This window comes from Vombatus ursinus, unplaced genomic scaffold, assembly GCF_900497805.2.
Source record: "Vombatus ursinus unplaced genomic scaffold, bare-nosed wombat genome assembly UNPS02014794.1, whole genome shotgun sequence".
Taxonomy (NCBI): domain Eukaryota; kingdom Metazoa; phylum Chordata; class Mammalia; order Diprotodontia; family Vombatidae; genus Vombatus; species Vombatus ursinus.
In genome coordinates this window covers 105986-121729 of record NW_020954572.1, presented here as the reverse complement: position 1 = coordinate 121729, position 15744 = coordinate 105986, and the positions used below count along the sequence as shown (strand labels likewise).

General features: G+C 41.3%; 1 protein-coding gene and 1 pseudogene across 1 annotated transcript in view; both read left to right on the top strand.

Annotated features, from left to right (window-relative positions):
- The window catches only part of GPR68 (G protein-coupled receptor 68), a 51512-nt gene that overhangs the window by 23711 nt on the left and 12057 nt on the right, over positions 1 to 15744 (top strand). The window lies entirely within an intron of this gene.
- On the top strand, positions 1581 to 2720 carry LOC114048981 (annotated as a pseudogene).

The following is a 15744-nucleotide window of genomic DNA, read 5'->3' as shown; positions in this document are numbered from 1 at the left end:
ACAGGGATAATGCCAGCCCTGCTACCCTCCCGGGGTAGGTGAGGGTACCAGCTGGAATGGCATGTGGAAGGGTATTGGAACAGTTAAAACTGTAAAGCTCTTTTATTCTCCACATCCCTAGAGGTGATTTCATTCATTGCCTGAGGGGAAAGGGGAAAATTGAGTTACCAAAAATACTGTTCTTGGGGTCTGACTTATACTCACTCCCTAAAGGAGAGTCTGGGCCATTCAAGAAGCCTTTTTTTTTTTTTTAATATATAGGTCTTTTAGAATTGAAAGCAGCCTTGTTCTGAGTGTATGTCAGGCTGAAGGGAGGCTTAGAGGGAAATTCTCCAGCAGAGTAAGTGTCGGGGAGCCCTTACCCAACACCATGAGTAATGTCTGTGTGTGTGCATGTGTGCACCGCAAAGGAAGAGGGCTAATGACTCAACCATTGTTTAGGTTACCTTTGGCGTTTGGTATTTCTGTCCATACATCTCTGCCTTGCCACATTACAAAGGACGGATGTGGGTTCAGTTCAAGGAACACTTACACCTATTGCATGCCAAGGCCCTGCCTGAGTCACTTGCCACCAGAAATACACAGATAGATAGCATAACAAAAGTTCTATAGGAGTTTAAAGAGGAAAGAGCTGACTTTTAGCTGAGGGGTTGGTGGGAAAGGAGGGAAGAGGAAGGGAAGAAGGAAGGCCTTATTAAGGAATTAATCACTAAGCTGCTTCAGAGGCAGCGTGGTATAGTGTGTGGAGGACTCCATCATCAGGAAGGCCTGGGTTCAGATTCTCTCTCTGACACTGATTGTGTGACACTGGGCAAGACTCTAACCTCTCAGTGCCCCAGGTGCCCCTTTAAGGTTCTAAGTTCCAGACTAACTACTGCTCTGCATGGGTGGAAGGAGTTCCCTACAATGACAACATCCTTGGACTGAACCAAATCACAAACTTAACCTGGGCCTTGAAGGGTGGGGAGAATTTCAACAGGCAGAAATGGGAGAAGAAGACTCAATCCTAAAAAACTAAACAGTTTTGCCCTCAAGGAGGAAAAGGATGAAAATAACATAAACACAGATAAATATGAAAAATTTTTTAAGTTTCATTTTCATTTCATTTCATTTCATCGGTATGTGGCAGTGGTCGCCAAAGTGGAGGGGTGGGGCCCTAAGGGGGAGAATGGAATGAACCTAAGTGGATTGTGGCTGAAGTCCCAAGGAGCGTGTGACCCACCAGACTTTGGAAAGATGGGCAGCATCCCACCCTATGCTCCATAGCTAATTGTGGACTTGTTTCCAGCACAACTATTCCATCCTCTTCATTGTTCCCGTGCTGTGCTCCTTTCCAATGCTGACCCTGGTGTGTGCTCGTCAGGGTGGTTATAACCTAAACAAACCCAGCCACCCACAAAAGCTATAAATGCAAAATTCTTACCCTAACCTTATTGTCCTACCTGCTGACTCCTGATAACCTCGTGAGCATTGCAGCCATGACTTAGCTCTGCCCACTGACCCTCTACCCTCTACTCCCTGGGTCAAGAGACGAGTAGCTCTCCCAACTCAGCAGCTTCAGGTACAACAATGGCAACAGCATGTCCCACAGGAAGTTTTCCACTCCCAGGCATGGGTCCCTGGGCTTCCTGCCTCGAAAGAGAAGCACCTTTCCACCGGGGAAAGGTGAAGAGCTTCCCCAAAGATGATCCCACCAAGCCTGTACACCCAACAGCGTTTCTGGGCTGTAAGGCGGGCACGACCCACATGGTTGGAGAGGTGGACGGGCCTGGCTCAAAGGTCAACAACAAGGAAGTAGTGGAGGCTGTGTCACCGTTGTGGAGACGCCTCCCCCCCCATAGTCATCGTAGGCATCGCGGGCTACGTGCAAAACCCACGAGGCCTGCAGAGCTTCAAAACCGTCTTTGCTGAGCACATCAGTGATGAGTGTGAGAGGTGATTCTGTAAGAACTGGCCTAAGTCCAAGAAAAAGGCCTTCACCAAGTACTGCAAGAAGCGACGAGAAGAGGTTGGCAAGAAGCAGCTGGAGAAAGACTTCAACATCATTGCCCACACCCAGAGGTGCCTGCTCCTGCTGATGGAGATCCAGGTGAATGGTGGCCATGTGGCTGAGAAAGTGGACCGGGCCGAGAAGCTGGAGCAGCAGGTGCCCGTGTCCACCGTGTTTGGGCAGGACGAGATGGTTGATGTCATTGGAGTGACTAGGGACAAGGATTACAAAGGTGTCACCAGTCGCTGGCATACAAAGAATGCGCTGAAAAACCCACTGAGGCCAGCGTAAGGTGGCATGTACTGGACCTTGGCATCCTGCCCTTGTAGTCTTCTCTGTGACTCGAGCTGGTCAGAAGAGCTGCTAGTATCACTCCAAGATCAACAGAAAGATCTACAAGGTTGGCCAGGGCTACCAGATCAAGGACGGCAAGCTGGTCAAGAGCAACACGTCTAGCGATTATGATCTATCCAGCAAGAGCATCAAGCCTCTGGGAGGTGAAGTGACCAATGACTTTATCATGCTGAAAGGCCGTGTCATTGGGACCAAGAAGTGTGTCCTCACCATGGACAAGATTGACCCGAAGTTTATCAATACCACCTCCAAATCTGGCCATGGTCGGTTCCAGACTGTGGAGGAGAAGAAAGCTGTCATGGGACCGCTCAAGAAAGACCACATCACAAAAGATGAAGCTGCCCAAACAAACTTGGAGCTGGTGAATTCTCAATAAATTTTTCAAAGCTTAAAAAAAAAAAAAAGAGAGAGATGATGAGTAGAAGTCCTCCCCTTACCCCCTATACACACACACACACACACACACGCACGCACACACACACATGTATACACACATGCTTTTCACTTATTCGGTAGGAGAGAATGAAAAACAAAGGATGGGCAGCCATGGATAGGCTTTGATTACATTCCTTTTCTTTTTAGGAGGCATCTAGTGGCACAGTGTATGGAGTACTAGGCCTGGAGTGAGGAAGTTGTTATTCAGTCATTTTTCACTCATGTCCAACTCTTTGTGACCCCATTTGGGGTTTTTGTGGCAGAGATACTGGAATGGTTTGCTGTTTCTTTTTCCGGCTCATTTTACAGATGAGGAAACTGAGGCAAACAGGGTAAGTGTCTTGCCAAGGGTCACACAGCTTGTAAGTGTCTGAGACCAGGTCTTAACTTAGCAAGGTGAGTCTTCCTGACTCCAGGCCTGGCACTCTATCCGTTGTGCCATGGAATTAGGAAGACCTGAGTTCAAATCTGGCCTCAGACACTCACCAGCTATGTGATCCTGGGTAAATCACTTAACCTCTGTTTGCCTATTTCCTCAACTGCAAAAGGATAATAATAATAGCACCCACCTTGCAGGGCTGTTGTCAGGATTAAATAAGTTGATATTTGTTAAAGCACTTAGCATAGTGCCTAGCACTGAGTAGGCACTTTAAAAAATGGTTATTCCTTTATTTCCTCCTCCCAAACCCACTCTACTTCCATTTACCATCCTTCCAGACTCCTTTTCCTTGGCTCATTATGAAATTGAAACTATTCTTTTCTTTCTTTTTTTTGTGGGAGGCAATTGGGGTAAGTGACTTGCCCAAGGTCACACAGGTAATATCAAGTGTCTTAGGCTGAATTTGAATTCAGATGCTCCTTGAAACTATTCTTTTCAAAGTTGCTTATGATCTCTTACTTGCCAAATTTGGTCTTTTCTCAATCCCCATCTTTCTTGACCTCTGTAGCATTTGATACTATTGATCATTCTTACCTCCTGGGTACTTACTGTCTCCTCTCTGGGTTTTTGTGACACTACTCTGTCCTTTCTCCTCCTACCTCTTTGATCTCTCCTTATTTTTCTTTGCCAGATCACCAACCATATGTTGTCTCCTTAGGGTTGGTATTCCATAAGGCTCTGTCCTGGGCACTCTTCTCTTCTCACTGTCTCTCAGTTGGTGAATCCATTAGCTCCTGTGGGTTTAAGTATCATTTTTATATGGAGGACACTTAGATCTATTTATACAGCTTGAACTTTTTCCCCAAAGTCCTGTCCTATAACACCAACTACCTATTATGGGTCATTTCAAACTTGAGGTTCCATAGATAGCTCAAACTCAGTATGCTCCAAACTAAACTAATTATACCTTTTGCCCCCAAATGCACCCATTTTCTGACTTTCCTTATTTCTGCCAAGGATACCACCAACCTTCTAGTCCCCCAGGTTTAAAACTGTAGTGTTATCCGTGACTCCTCACTTTCCTCACCCTCCTAATCTACAAGTTGCTAAATTTGGCCATTTCTCCCTCCAACACATGTATCTCATGTGCACTCCCTTATATCTACTTGCATCTCTGATCTCCTTTTCTCATCTCACCCCTCTCCAATCTGACCCACACATAGTTCCCAAAGTGATTTTCCCAAAGTAGAGATCTAACCGTGCCACTCTCTCAGTAAACTTCAGTGGTTCCCTACTGACTCTGGGATAAAACATAATTTCATGGTTATCTCATCCTTTTTTAATAACTATTTTGGTGTAAATTTTATATAATTATTAGTACATATTTACATAGCTATATATTATATATAATAAGTATGTATTATATATTATATGTAATGATTTACAAGATATTATATGATATATACTACATGATATTATATAATACATGAATATTATATATGTAACTTCTATGTTGTTAGTACATGTAGTACATTATATAATTTATAAATAAGTATATATGCATATATTAGGAATAAGTGGTCAAAAACCTTTTACTGATAGGTTGTGTGGTCAAAGAAGTTTGGAGACTGCTGGTATGGGGAAATCCAAGTGCTGAAACTCCTGTCCCCAAAGCAGATTAACTCCTGTGTAACACATAGAGTCTCAGAGAATTGCTTGGAGGCACTTAAAGAGCTGCTTGGGAGAAATTAAGTGATTTGCCGAGTATCACACGGCCAGTATGCTAGAAGCTCCACGGGTGGGGAACCTGTGATCTTGAAGCCACGTATGGCCCTCTAGGTCCTCAAGTGCGGCCCTTGGACGAAATCCAAATTTAACAGAACAAATCTTCTTATTAAAGGATTTGTTCTGTAAAACTTGGATTCAATCAAAAGGCCACACCCAAGGACCGAGAAGGTCAGAGGTTCCACACCCCTGCTAGGGGTTAGACCAGGTCATCTTAAATTGGAGACTAGATCTCTTTCCACTATGTTAATGATGCCTTCTAAAGCAGAAGTGTCAAACTTATAGCCCGCTGGCAGCAAAACTCCTTGAAACAGATTAAAATGTAATTGGAAAATGTTTAATAAAATAAATAAAAATGCAACATAGATAGTGTTAATTTGTGGTTTTTCAAGTCAAAATGCAGCCTGCAGGGATACCCTGCTATTTGAGTTTGACAGCACTGCTCTAAATATAAAACTGATGCAAAGTAAGAAATAATTATGCGGGGTGGGGATAGGAGCACTAAGCAGTGGGAAAATCAGTCAGCCACCGAGGTCTGCCTCAGCCCTGGGCCATACCCTCTGGGGCACTCATCCAGAAGATTTCCTAGTAGAATTGCTTTATGTTTCTAGTTGTTTTACATTTATTTGTTTAATCTCTCCTATTAATGTTTAAGTTCCTCCTAGACAAGGGCCCTACCCGTCTGCTCCTTTTTTATTCTCACTACCTCCTCCGGTACCAAGCATGGTGCTAGATGTACATCAGGCACTCAGGAAGTAGGCATTACATGAATGAGTTACCTGCACAAGGAATCTGGCAGACATAGGGAACCAAAGAATATGAAAAAGAAAACATGATGAAGGTCCAGCACAACCACTAAGTGAATACACAGGGCCACTTCATTAATGGAATCAGGTCTGACCTGACCAGACACTTGGTAAGGGAAACCACTTGGTACAGCAAAGCAAGAGTCGTTAACTTTTCTTTGTCAGTTTGCTGAAACCTACGGATCCTTGAACAAATGAATAAAGCATTTGTTAAACACTTACCACGTGGTGCACAGGACTGTGCTGAGTCCTAGAGATCTAAACTAAAAAAATAAGGCAGCCCTACTCTCAAGGAGCTCACATTCTAAAGGGGGAGAAAACACACATGGAATCTTAAATTCCATAAATATAATGATGTTAAATTCATAAAATTAAAAATGTAGGATTGTAAAAGAAACCAATTTATTGAAATACAATTTTTTTAAACAAGTTCACGGACCCCATGTTAAGAACTCCTGCTCTGATGGGAAGATTACTGAGGGCAAAAGCCTGGATCAGAGTTAGAAGATCTAGGTTCATTCAGTCCCAGTTCTACCACTTGCTATCTATGCGACTGAGGGCAAATCACTTCCCCCCAGAGCCTCAGTGTACTCATCTGTAAAACTGAGACAGTCAGATTTATCATACCAACCCCACGGGGCTGTTGAGAGGATCAAATATCTTTAAATCATTTTGTAAACTATAGAATGATAATGTAAGTATAAAACTATTATTACTCATTACTAGCTACCTATGTGATTGATGGGACCCAGGCCCAGAATTTTCCCATATGTTTCAGTAGCCCAGATCACTGGTGCCTCCACCCAAGGCATCTGACCCACCCTGCCCACCTTGATTACTTAGTTAGTTTACTTGATAGTCTTTAATCCCACCTAGATCTTTTTACTGACCCTTTTTCCCTTTTTGTATATAAGCATCAGTCTCCCCCCTATTAACTTGCAGAACACAATAGCAGATTTACTCTAAGTCTTGCTGGCCATACTGGCAAATAAACTTGGCTACTTTGACTGAAAAAAGGCTTGAGTAGTCAAATTCTTTCAAGGCAGACCCCCCTACTCTTGCATTTTGGGGTTCCCAGCACCCCAGACCACAACATGATCATGGGCAAGTCACTTCCCAAGGGCATCTTCAATTAAGGAATAAGTAGGCTTTCACAAGCTATATTCAGCAGTGGAGGACATCTTAACCATTTTGCAGTTGACTGAAAGATAGAGACTTGGAGGTCCCATTGTGCTGTTTATGAAAAAGCATTTGACTCAGTAGTTTTCTCATTGGCAAAAATGTTGTAGTTTGTCCTTCATTCTTGAAGAGGACCACGACATCAGGAAGATGATGCCAAGACTTGAAACTGAATTGGATTACAGTGAGGGTGGGCTGTGCAAGGTTACCAGCCTCACTTCCTCTAGAGCCATCTGGGTCCATTGACAAAGTATGTATCAGGACAACTGGAGATGGCTCTGGATGCAGTGGGAGACCTTGGCCTTTTAGAGTTCTCACTTTGACTTGGCAGTGCCCATTCAGTGATTAGAGGTGTTCAAGAAGTGAGCCAAAGGATGGCCCCTTTAATTGAAAAAAAAAAATCAAACTGGGAGGGGGAGACCCTTAAGGTTGGTTCTGGACAAAAGAGAAAGATTACTATTTACATTCATTCTGAGCCATCAGAAACCAAAAAGTAACCATTAAGTGGTGCTAAATGGTGGGCAGGGACCTATTGTTGGCCAATCAATGAGAGCTAGAGTGAATTGGGTTTCAGACATGGTCTTTAAGAAAGAAATCTAACCAGTAAACCCCAGGATATCCAGGTAGGCTTCAGCCATCAAAATTTACTTTCCTTTGGCCAGAGTACCCTCAGGTAAGGGCATGACACCCCGTAGAGAGGAGAGAAGAGGAGAAGAGAGAAGGAGAAGGGAGGAGGGGAGGAGAGGGAAGGAGAGGAGATATAAAAAGAGCAGAGGTAGCAATCATGATCTCAGAGTTAAAGTTAAAATAGATTTAATTAAAAGAGATAAACAGGGAAACTACACTATGTATCACCAATATTATTCAAAATTGCTTTAGACCATTTAAAATAATTGCAGACAGTATAAAATACCTTAGAGTATGATGTGGTTTTAGGGGTGCAGGGACCCCAAAATACCGAGGTTCAGGGCGGAGTTCTCTGGAAAGAATTCTCAGACTCCAGCAGTCTTCCAGCCAAGTGGCAAAAAGTTTATTGTAATGCTGTATAGAGGGCAGAGTTCTTTAGGCAACTCTTCTGGCAAAAATGTAAGTGTCGCAGTGGAAGGATTGTGGGCTAGATGAACCCTAAGGCGTTTTCTACCTCTAAATCTATGAGATAGATCATTATCATTATTTCATTAGTGGTCCCCACACAGGCTGATCATGATAGAATTGCTAATCACTGACCACCACCTAAAGCATTTTCTTTGAATTAATGAAGAAATATTTTATTTTTTTCCTGAAGACTTTTGGTCTTTTTAGAAGTTCACTTCTAAGATTGTGTAATTTTGTGTGTGTGTGTGTGTGTGTGTGTGTGTGTGTGTGTGTGTGTCCCAAACCAGTTCCAAAGGTGGTAGAAAGAGGGAGGGAAGGAACCATAACAGAACTAGGAACATTTCCGGAAGTCACTAAGGATAGCACTACAAAGAAGATATGGAAGTTTGGGGCTTCTCCATCACCTAGGTCCTTTGGGAGGGTGAAGGAAGGAAAGAAATGAGGAAATAAGCATTTATTAGGTGTACTATGTGTGAGGCACTGTGTTAAGTTGCTTTGCAAATATTCTTGGATCCTCATAACAACTTTGGAAAGTAGGTACTATCATTATCCCCATTTTACAGGTGAGAAAACTGAGGCTGAGAGGTTAACTGATTTGCCCAGGGTTATATTACTAGTAAGTGAATTAGGTCATCCTGAATCCAAGTCCAACACTATCTGTGAAGTATTTTTTTTTTTTTGATGAGGCAGTTGGGTTTGAGTGACTTGCCCAAAGCCACACAGCTAGTCAGTGCTATGTGTCTGAGGCCGGATTTGAATTCAGGTCCTCCTGACTCCAGGGCCGGTGCTCTGTCCACTGTGCCACCTAGCTGCCCCTATCCATGAAGTATTGAAGTAATAAATGACTATCCTGGAGAGCAGAGACAAGAAGAAAAGGATGGAAGGGGCAAAGTTAAGTAGGAGGCTATTCTGGGTTTATACAGAATAACATAATTCTAGGTTTCAGAGCAACACAGCACTATTATTTCTTCCTACCACCTAAAGAGTATAAGCTACCCTATAGTCTACTTGGCTGGGTGGGGTAAAGGAATCCAATTTGGGGTTACTTCCTTCCCTGGAAACTGACAAGTAAAACCCAGCACCAGGACTGTTTCCAGAAAGCAGTTGATTTCAATTCTTCTCCAAAAGGAATTGAGGCTTACATCTCTATTGTAAGAAACACAGGGTGTGGAAATGAGGTCCTTCAGCCTAGAAAGAGTGGTTTTCAGGAAGTTGAGTTCATCCTTTTTTTGGGAAAAGGAATCCACTGAGGGCATGCCAACAAACTAAAACACATCCAAAGAAAGATGATTGGGATAATTTAAGGTTTGAAAACCATGTCCTCTGAGGAACAGCTCTCACTAGGGAACCTAGAAGCCCACAGAGGTGCTGTGACTTACCTAATGTCATACAGTCAGTGTTAGGGCTAGGATTTGAACCCAGCTCCCTTGATTTAGTCTGCACTGAGATCAAAGGCAATATCTTAGAGGTCATTGAATCCCTCATTTTACAAATGAAGAAACCGAGGCACAGATAAGTAAAATTATTTGTCCGGTGTTGAAGAAACTAAGTTGTTTAGTGTAGGAAAGGAAGAATTTAGGCGGCAGGTCAAGAAAGCTGTCTTCAAATATTTAAAAGGCTATCAAGTGAAATTTTTTCTGTTTAACTCCAGAAGGTAGATCTAAGACCTGTGGCTTGGTATTTCCTGGGAAACAGATTTTAACTTAATAAATATGGAAGAACTTTCTAATAACTGAGTTGTCAAAGATGGAATGGGCTGTCTTATGAGATTTTTCAAGCCAAGGTTAGATGATTGGATTTCCTCATTTCTGTCATGATAACTGAACTGAAATTGAAAAACTTCTACAAAAGTCTGGGATGTTGGAGAGGGGATTCCAATGTTGGTAGAGACTGGAAGAGATGATCTACAAAGTCTACTCAACTCTCCATGATTTCATGATCTTCTCCCCAGATGGGGACCAAAAATCCAATCAAACCCTAGATTCAGATGATCATAGAATGTTAGAAACGGAAAGAACCACACTGACAATCTAGCACAACACCTTTGTTTTACGTTTGAGGAAACTGATGCTCAGAGAGAGGAAGTGATTTGCCCAAAATCACACAGCTATTTAATGGCAAAAACCAAGGCTGACATTCAGATCGCCTGACTCCTGATCTGGTGCTTTTCCAGCCACAGTATGGAAGAAGGAGCTTGTTGAAAGGCCTGTCGCCTTTTTAGAGAAGGCAATAGAGAACATGAAAAAGAGTACTAATGGGAGGGTAGACCTTTGACTGGCAAGTGAAGTAAAGAGGTATCTTTGTTGGATATTCATATTTTTTATCTTTTTTTTTTGTTGCTACATTTGAATTCCAAACTGTTTCTCCCTCTTTAGCTCACTAAAGAAGGCCAACTATGCAATACATACATATATCAGTTCTTTCTCTGGAGGTGACAGCATCTTCCTTCATAGGTCCTTTGTAGCTGATTTGAATATTCACATAACTCAGAATAGCTTAGTCATTCACATTTACTCTTCGCACAATATTGCTCTTATTGTATATAATGTTTTCTTGGTTTTGCTCATTTCATTCCATTATTTTGTACAAGTCTTTCCATGTTTTCCTAAAATCAACCTGCTCTTTATTTCTTATGGAACAGTAGTACTCCATCACAATCACATACCACAGCTTATTCAGCCATTCCCCAGTTGATGCACATTTCCTCAATTTCTAGTTCCTTGTCAACAAAGAGAGCTGCTATAAATATGTTAGAATATATAGTTTCTTTTCCTTTTTCCCTCATCACCTTCGGAAACAGACCCTCCCCTCTCTTACCCTCCCCTCCTGGGTCAAAGGGTATACACTGTTTTATAACTTTTGGTGCATAATCCCAGATTGCTCTCCAAAAGTTCACCAACAGTATATTAGTGTTCCAATTTTTCCATATCCCCTCCAACATTTGTCATTTTCCCCTTCTATTATTTTAGCCAATCTGATAGGTGTGAGGTGGTACCTCAAAGTTGTTTTAATTTGCATTTCTCTAATCAATAGTAATTTGGAGCATTTTTTCATATGACTATACATAGCTTTGATTTCTTCCTCCAAAAACTGTCTATTCATATCTTTTGACCATTTATCAATTGCACATTTATCTTTTAATCATTAAAACTTGGGCTTGAACTCTACCCTCATGGATCTCACTGATCCACCCTGATGCCCTCTGGTGATGCAGATTCCAACCATCCATGCCTGCCCATCCTGTGTCCATGTTATCCCCAAAGTTCAGCACAGTGGAGGTCTTCCCCAATTTTTTCCTAACATTATGAGGTTACCAGGGTAGCACCTGGTGACTTCATTCTACTGCTCATCCTTCTCCCTCACCACCCATTCTCTCTTCCTGTTATATTTCTTTGATGCCTGAGATTACTCCTGTTCTTTTTCAAGGTCCTTCATTGGTTAAATGTTGCCTATTCACATCCACCATGCACCTCACCAGATCTTTTCCCTACAACAATGCTGGTAGAATTTTAGCATCAAAAAGACAGGCTTTTGTTTCACTGGGAAGTTTGGGGTCATTAAAGAAGCTTTGTAGTTTTTAAAAACAACCCAATCTACTCTCTCCCTCTCATTCACTTCAGGCCCAGTTCGTTGCCCATCTGTACTGTCTCTCTCAGATAGACATACTGGTAGACAAACTCTACATTGTTCAACCAGATACATATTACAATTTGGGCAATTTGATGCATTTGTTCTTTACTGTGTGGATGTTCAGGCCAAACTTTTGGGTGGTGACAGACCTTTCCAGGATACTCTAAAATATTTCCGTGCTTTTTTTCCCCTCCTAAATTTCTTATTTATTTTTAACATTTTTTTTTATTCTGAGTTCCAAATTCTTTTCCTCCCTGCAGTCCCTCCCCCACCTATTGAGAAGGCAAGAAATATATCAATTACACATATGAAGTCATGCAAAACATATTTTCATATTAGCAGTGTTGCCAAAAAAAAAAAAGAAAAGAAAAATGAAGACCAATTTGCATTCAGAGTTCATCAGTTCTCTCTCTGGAGGTGGATAGCATTTTTCATTATGAGTCCTTTATAATTGTCTTGGACCATTGTGTTGATCAGAATAGCTAAGTCTTTCATGATGTTCTCTGCTTTGATGTGGCCAGCCCAATATCATCTGTAAGCAGGAGTAACTGGGCAATATAAATCCATTCGCAGGCAATCTCCTTTATCACATCTCTAACAAGCACACATTTCCTTGTTTTATGCCCCTCCTGGTGTTTGTAATTGGTGCCGGTGGAGTCATTGAACTCCATTTTTGTTGTTGTATTTTAAACTGTCAACTCCTTGAGAGCAGGGACTGTCTTTTGCCTTTCTTTGTATAACCAGCACATAGCACAGTGTCTGACACATAGTAGGTGCTTAATAAATACAGAATGACTAACTGAATATTGAATGATTCTTATGTATAAATTGCAGATAGCTTTTTGGGAAAGAGCCTTTAGGGTGGCATTTGGCTTAGGAAATCATTTTTTTTTTCATAACCAGCAACGAAAAGCACAATGGGACTTGGTATTCTCTAGATCTTTCATTCGCCTGAAAAATGATAAAGATATGTTCCATTGTTGAGCATTACTTGTGAAAGCCTATTTGTTCCCTACTAGTACCCTCAATGAGAATGCCTTAGATTCATGTAAAAATGACTCAGAGAAAGATTTTGTATAGGTGGGAAACGAGGCCAAGTGGTTGACAGTTATTGATTTTTTGCTATCTTAAAAATTAATACTCAGATATTAGATTGCTTTGCTTCTTCCAGATACAATTCTTTGCTACTGAAAAAAAAAGTACTGCTGTAAGTATTTTGTTGTATATGGAGATGGTCTTCTTATCAATGACCTCTTTGGAATATAAACCTAGTAGTGGAATCTTTGGGTCAAAGGGTATGAACATTTTAATCACTAAAATTTCATCTCTGTATCCTTGGCACTTTATACAAGACAGTGCACATAATAGATGCCATTTGAATAGAATTTAATCTGAAAACATTTGGGTCATTGGGCCTCTTGAAACTCCATTTTGCACCTTGCTGATTTATTTACCACATAATATTCTGTTATAATTATTTGTTTATGTTTTATGCTACTAGACTACATGCTTTATGGGGGCGGGAGTCATTTCTTATTTCAGCTTTGTGCCTTCCTCGGTACCTAGCAAAGTGCTTTGCACATGTGTTTGGTGAATGAATAAACAATGAGACACAGACCCACATGGCCCAAGATGAGAATGAAACTCTTTTTCCTCCTGACTCACTTGAGAAGCTTCATGAGAATTGTTTTCAAGGCTAGTAGGATCTTGATTCATTCCAGGGGCTCTTCAGGAGCTTCTGCATTCTGAAACAAAGCTTGGGATTCCAGGAAAAAGCCATCATCAATTGAAAGAAGAACACTGCATTTTCATCATGAGAAGCTGAGACTTGAGATCCTTGTGTTATTGATTTGATCTGACTGAAAACTTTTGCATGTGGCTCCTTCCTGAAAATGTCAGAAGTTCTAATGAAATCTCCACCTCCAAGGAAAAACCAAACCATAATGGCCTTTGAGAAGTTGGCTAACTATGTCTTTTCCCTTTTCTTTTCAGTCTTTGCTAGATCCCTTCCAGAGAGCCCAGTTCTGTGGCTCTACCTGTATACAAATGGAAATTTTGGATCCGCTAGGAAGTATACTGTCTTTTCCTGTGTCATGATACACAAGTCATTTTCTTGGTTCTTCTATTCATAGAACTGGAGGTATAGAATTAACCACCATATATGGAGATGTTGCTGTTAGCCTACAACTAATAACAGTAACAATTTTTTGCATTTTTAAAGCTGTTTAAGGCTTACAGAGCACTTTCCTCACGACAACCTTCTGAGGTAGGGAGCAAAAAATATTATAATTCACACTTTACAGTTAATGTAACTGAGGCTTAGAGAGGTAATGATGGTTTGTTCCAAGTCACAAAGCTAATGTTAGAGCTAGGATTCCAACCCAAGTCTACTGACTTCAAGTCTAAGAATTACAGAATCATTGAGTTGGAAGGCATCTCAAAGGCCATCTACATTAGAGTATTGGGTTCATTCTGGGTACCACATTTAAAAGGGATATTGACAAATTGGCCATGTCTAGAGGATGGTGAGAGGTCCACAGATGATGGATCCATTGAAAGAATTGGGCATGTTTAACCTGGAGAAGAGAAGATTCTGTAGGGGGAAGCACGGGGAAAAGGAACATGAAGACTGTCTTTAACTATCTGAGGGCAATTGTGTGGGAGAGAAATTAGACTACTTGGTCCAAGAGGGTAAAAGTAGGAAAAATGGGTAAAAGTCATAAGGGACACATTTAGTCTAGTTGTATGGAAATCTAACAGTCAGAGCTAAGTGGATGAGTAGGCAAGTTAACTTTTAGTTTCTTTTCTTTAGCACTGGGGCTAGTTTTATACTGACAATTTGTATTCTTTCCCTTGAGTCTCCTTATGACAAATAAAAATAATAATTCACATTTATGTAGCACTTTAAGGTTTGCAAAGGGGTTTACACATGTTCTCTCCCTTAATGCTCACGAGAACCCTGTGAAGTAGGTACCATCATTGTTGTTGTTTAGTCATTTCAGTCTTGTCTGACTGTTTGTGACCCCATTTGGGGTTTCTTGGCAAAGATGCTGGAGTGGTTTGCCATTTTCTTCTCTGTCTCATTTTACAGACTTACCATTAATTAGAGACCTACTAAGCAGAACATTTAATTACTTGGAATTTTTTTCCACCCTTTTTAGAAAAGACCAACTCCCCCATAGAGCAGGTAGGTGGCACAGAGAATAGAGGACCGGGATTTGGGTCAGGAAGACCTGAGTTCAAACATTTACTAGCCATGTGACCCTGGGCAAGTTACTTAACCTCTATTTGTCTCAATTTCATCAACTGTAAAACAAGGATAATAATAGCACCTACCTCTCAGGGTTGTTGTGAAGTTTGAATGCGATATTATTTGTAAAATGATTCGTACAGTGCCTGGCACATAATAGGTGCTTAATAAATGTTTACTGATTGGCTGAGATCCCAGAAAAGTTCTTAAATTTCTAAGATTTTGTGGGTGTGGCCACTTGAGAAGTGTTTCCACCTTCTCTTGGGGAGACAATGTGATCCACAAGCTTAATAGAAGCTCTGCAAAATTGTCATTTGTCAATTGACAGCTTTAAATCAGCTTCCTCCAGCCAAACTAACATTTTCATCAGTCTCCTCGTGTTCCTCCAGCATCTCACCAAAGACAATGATGTCATCAAGGTACACAAAAGCTTCCAGACAGTTCATATCTCCAGCTACTTTCTCTATCAGCCTTTGGAAAATGGGTCATGCCTCAAAGACAGCTTGGGGCCTTTGCTCAAGCTGGTAAAACTGAAGTTAGAGAGATGAAAGCAGTCTTCCTTGTCATCCTCATACACTGAATCTGATAGTACCCACTATACAAGTCCAAGGCTGAAAACCTCTGGTTGCCTTGCAGACAATCCAAGTCATCTTGTATCCATGTTGCATAGTGTACTGGTCCTCTTTAGTCCTTTTGTTCAGAGTTTGGTAATTAACACACATTTTCTTAGGCACCACCACACTGGGTGCTGCATAAGGGCTTCTGGATTCTGTAATGATGCCGTTCACCAGCATTTCTTCGAGATGATTTCTGAGATCTTCCATCATAGACCGAGGCATCT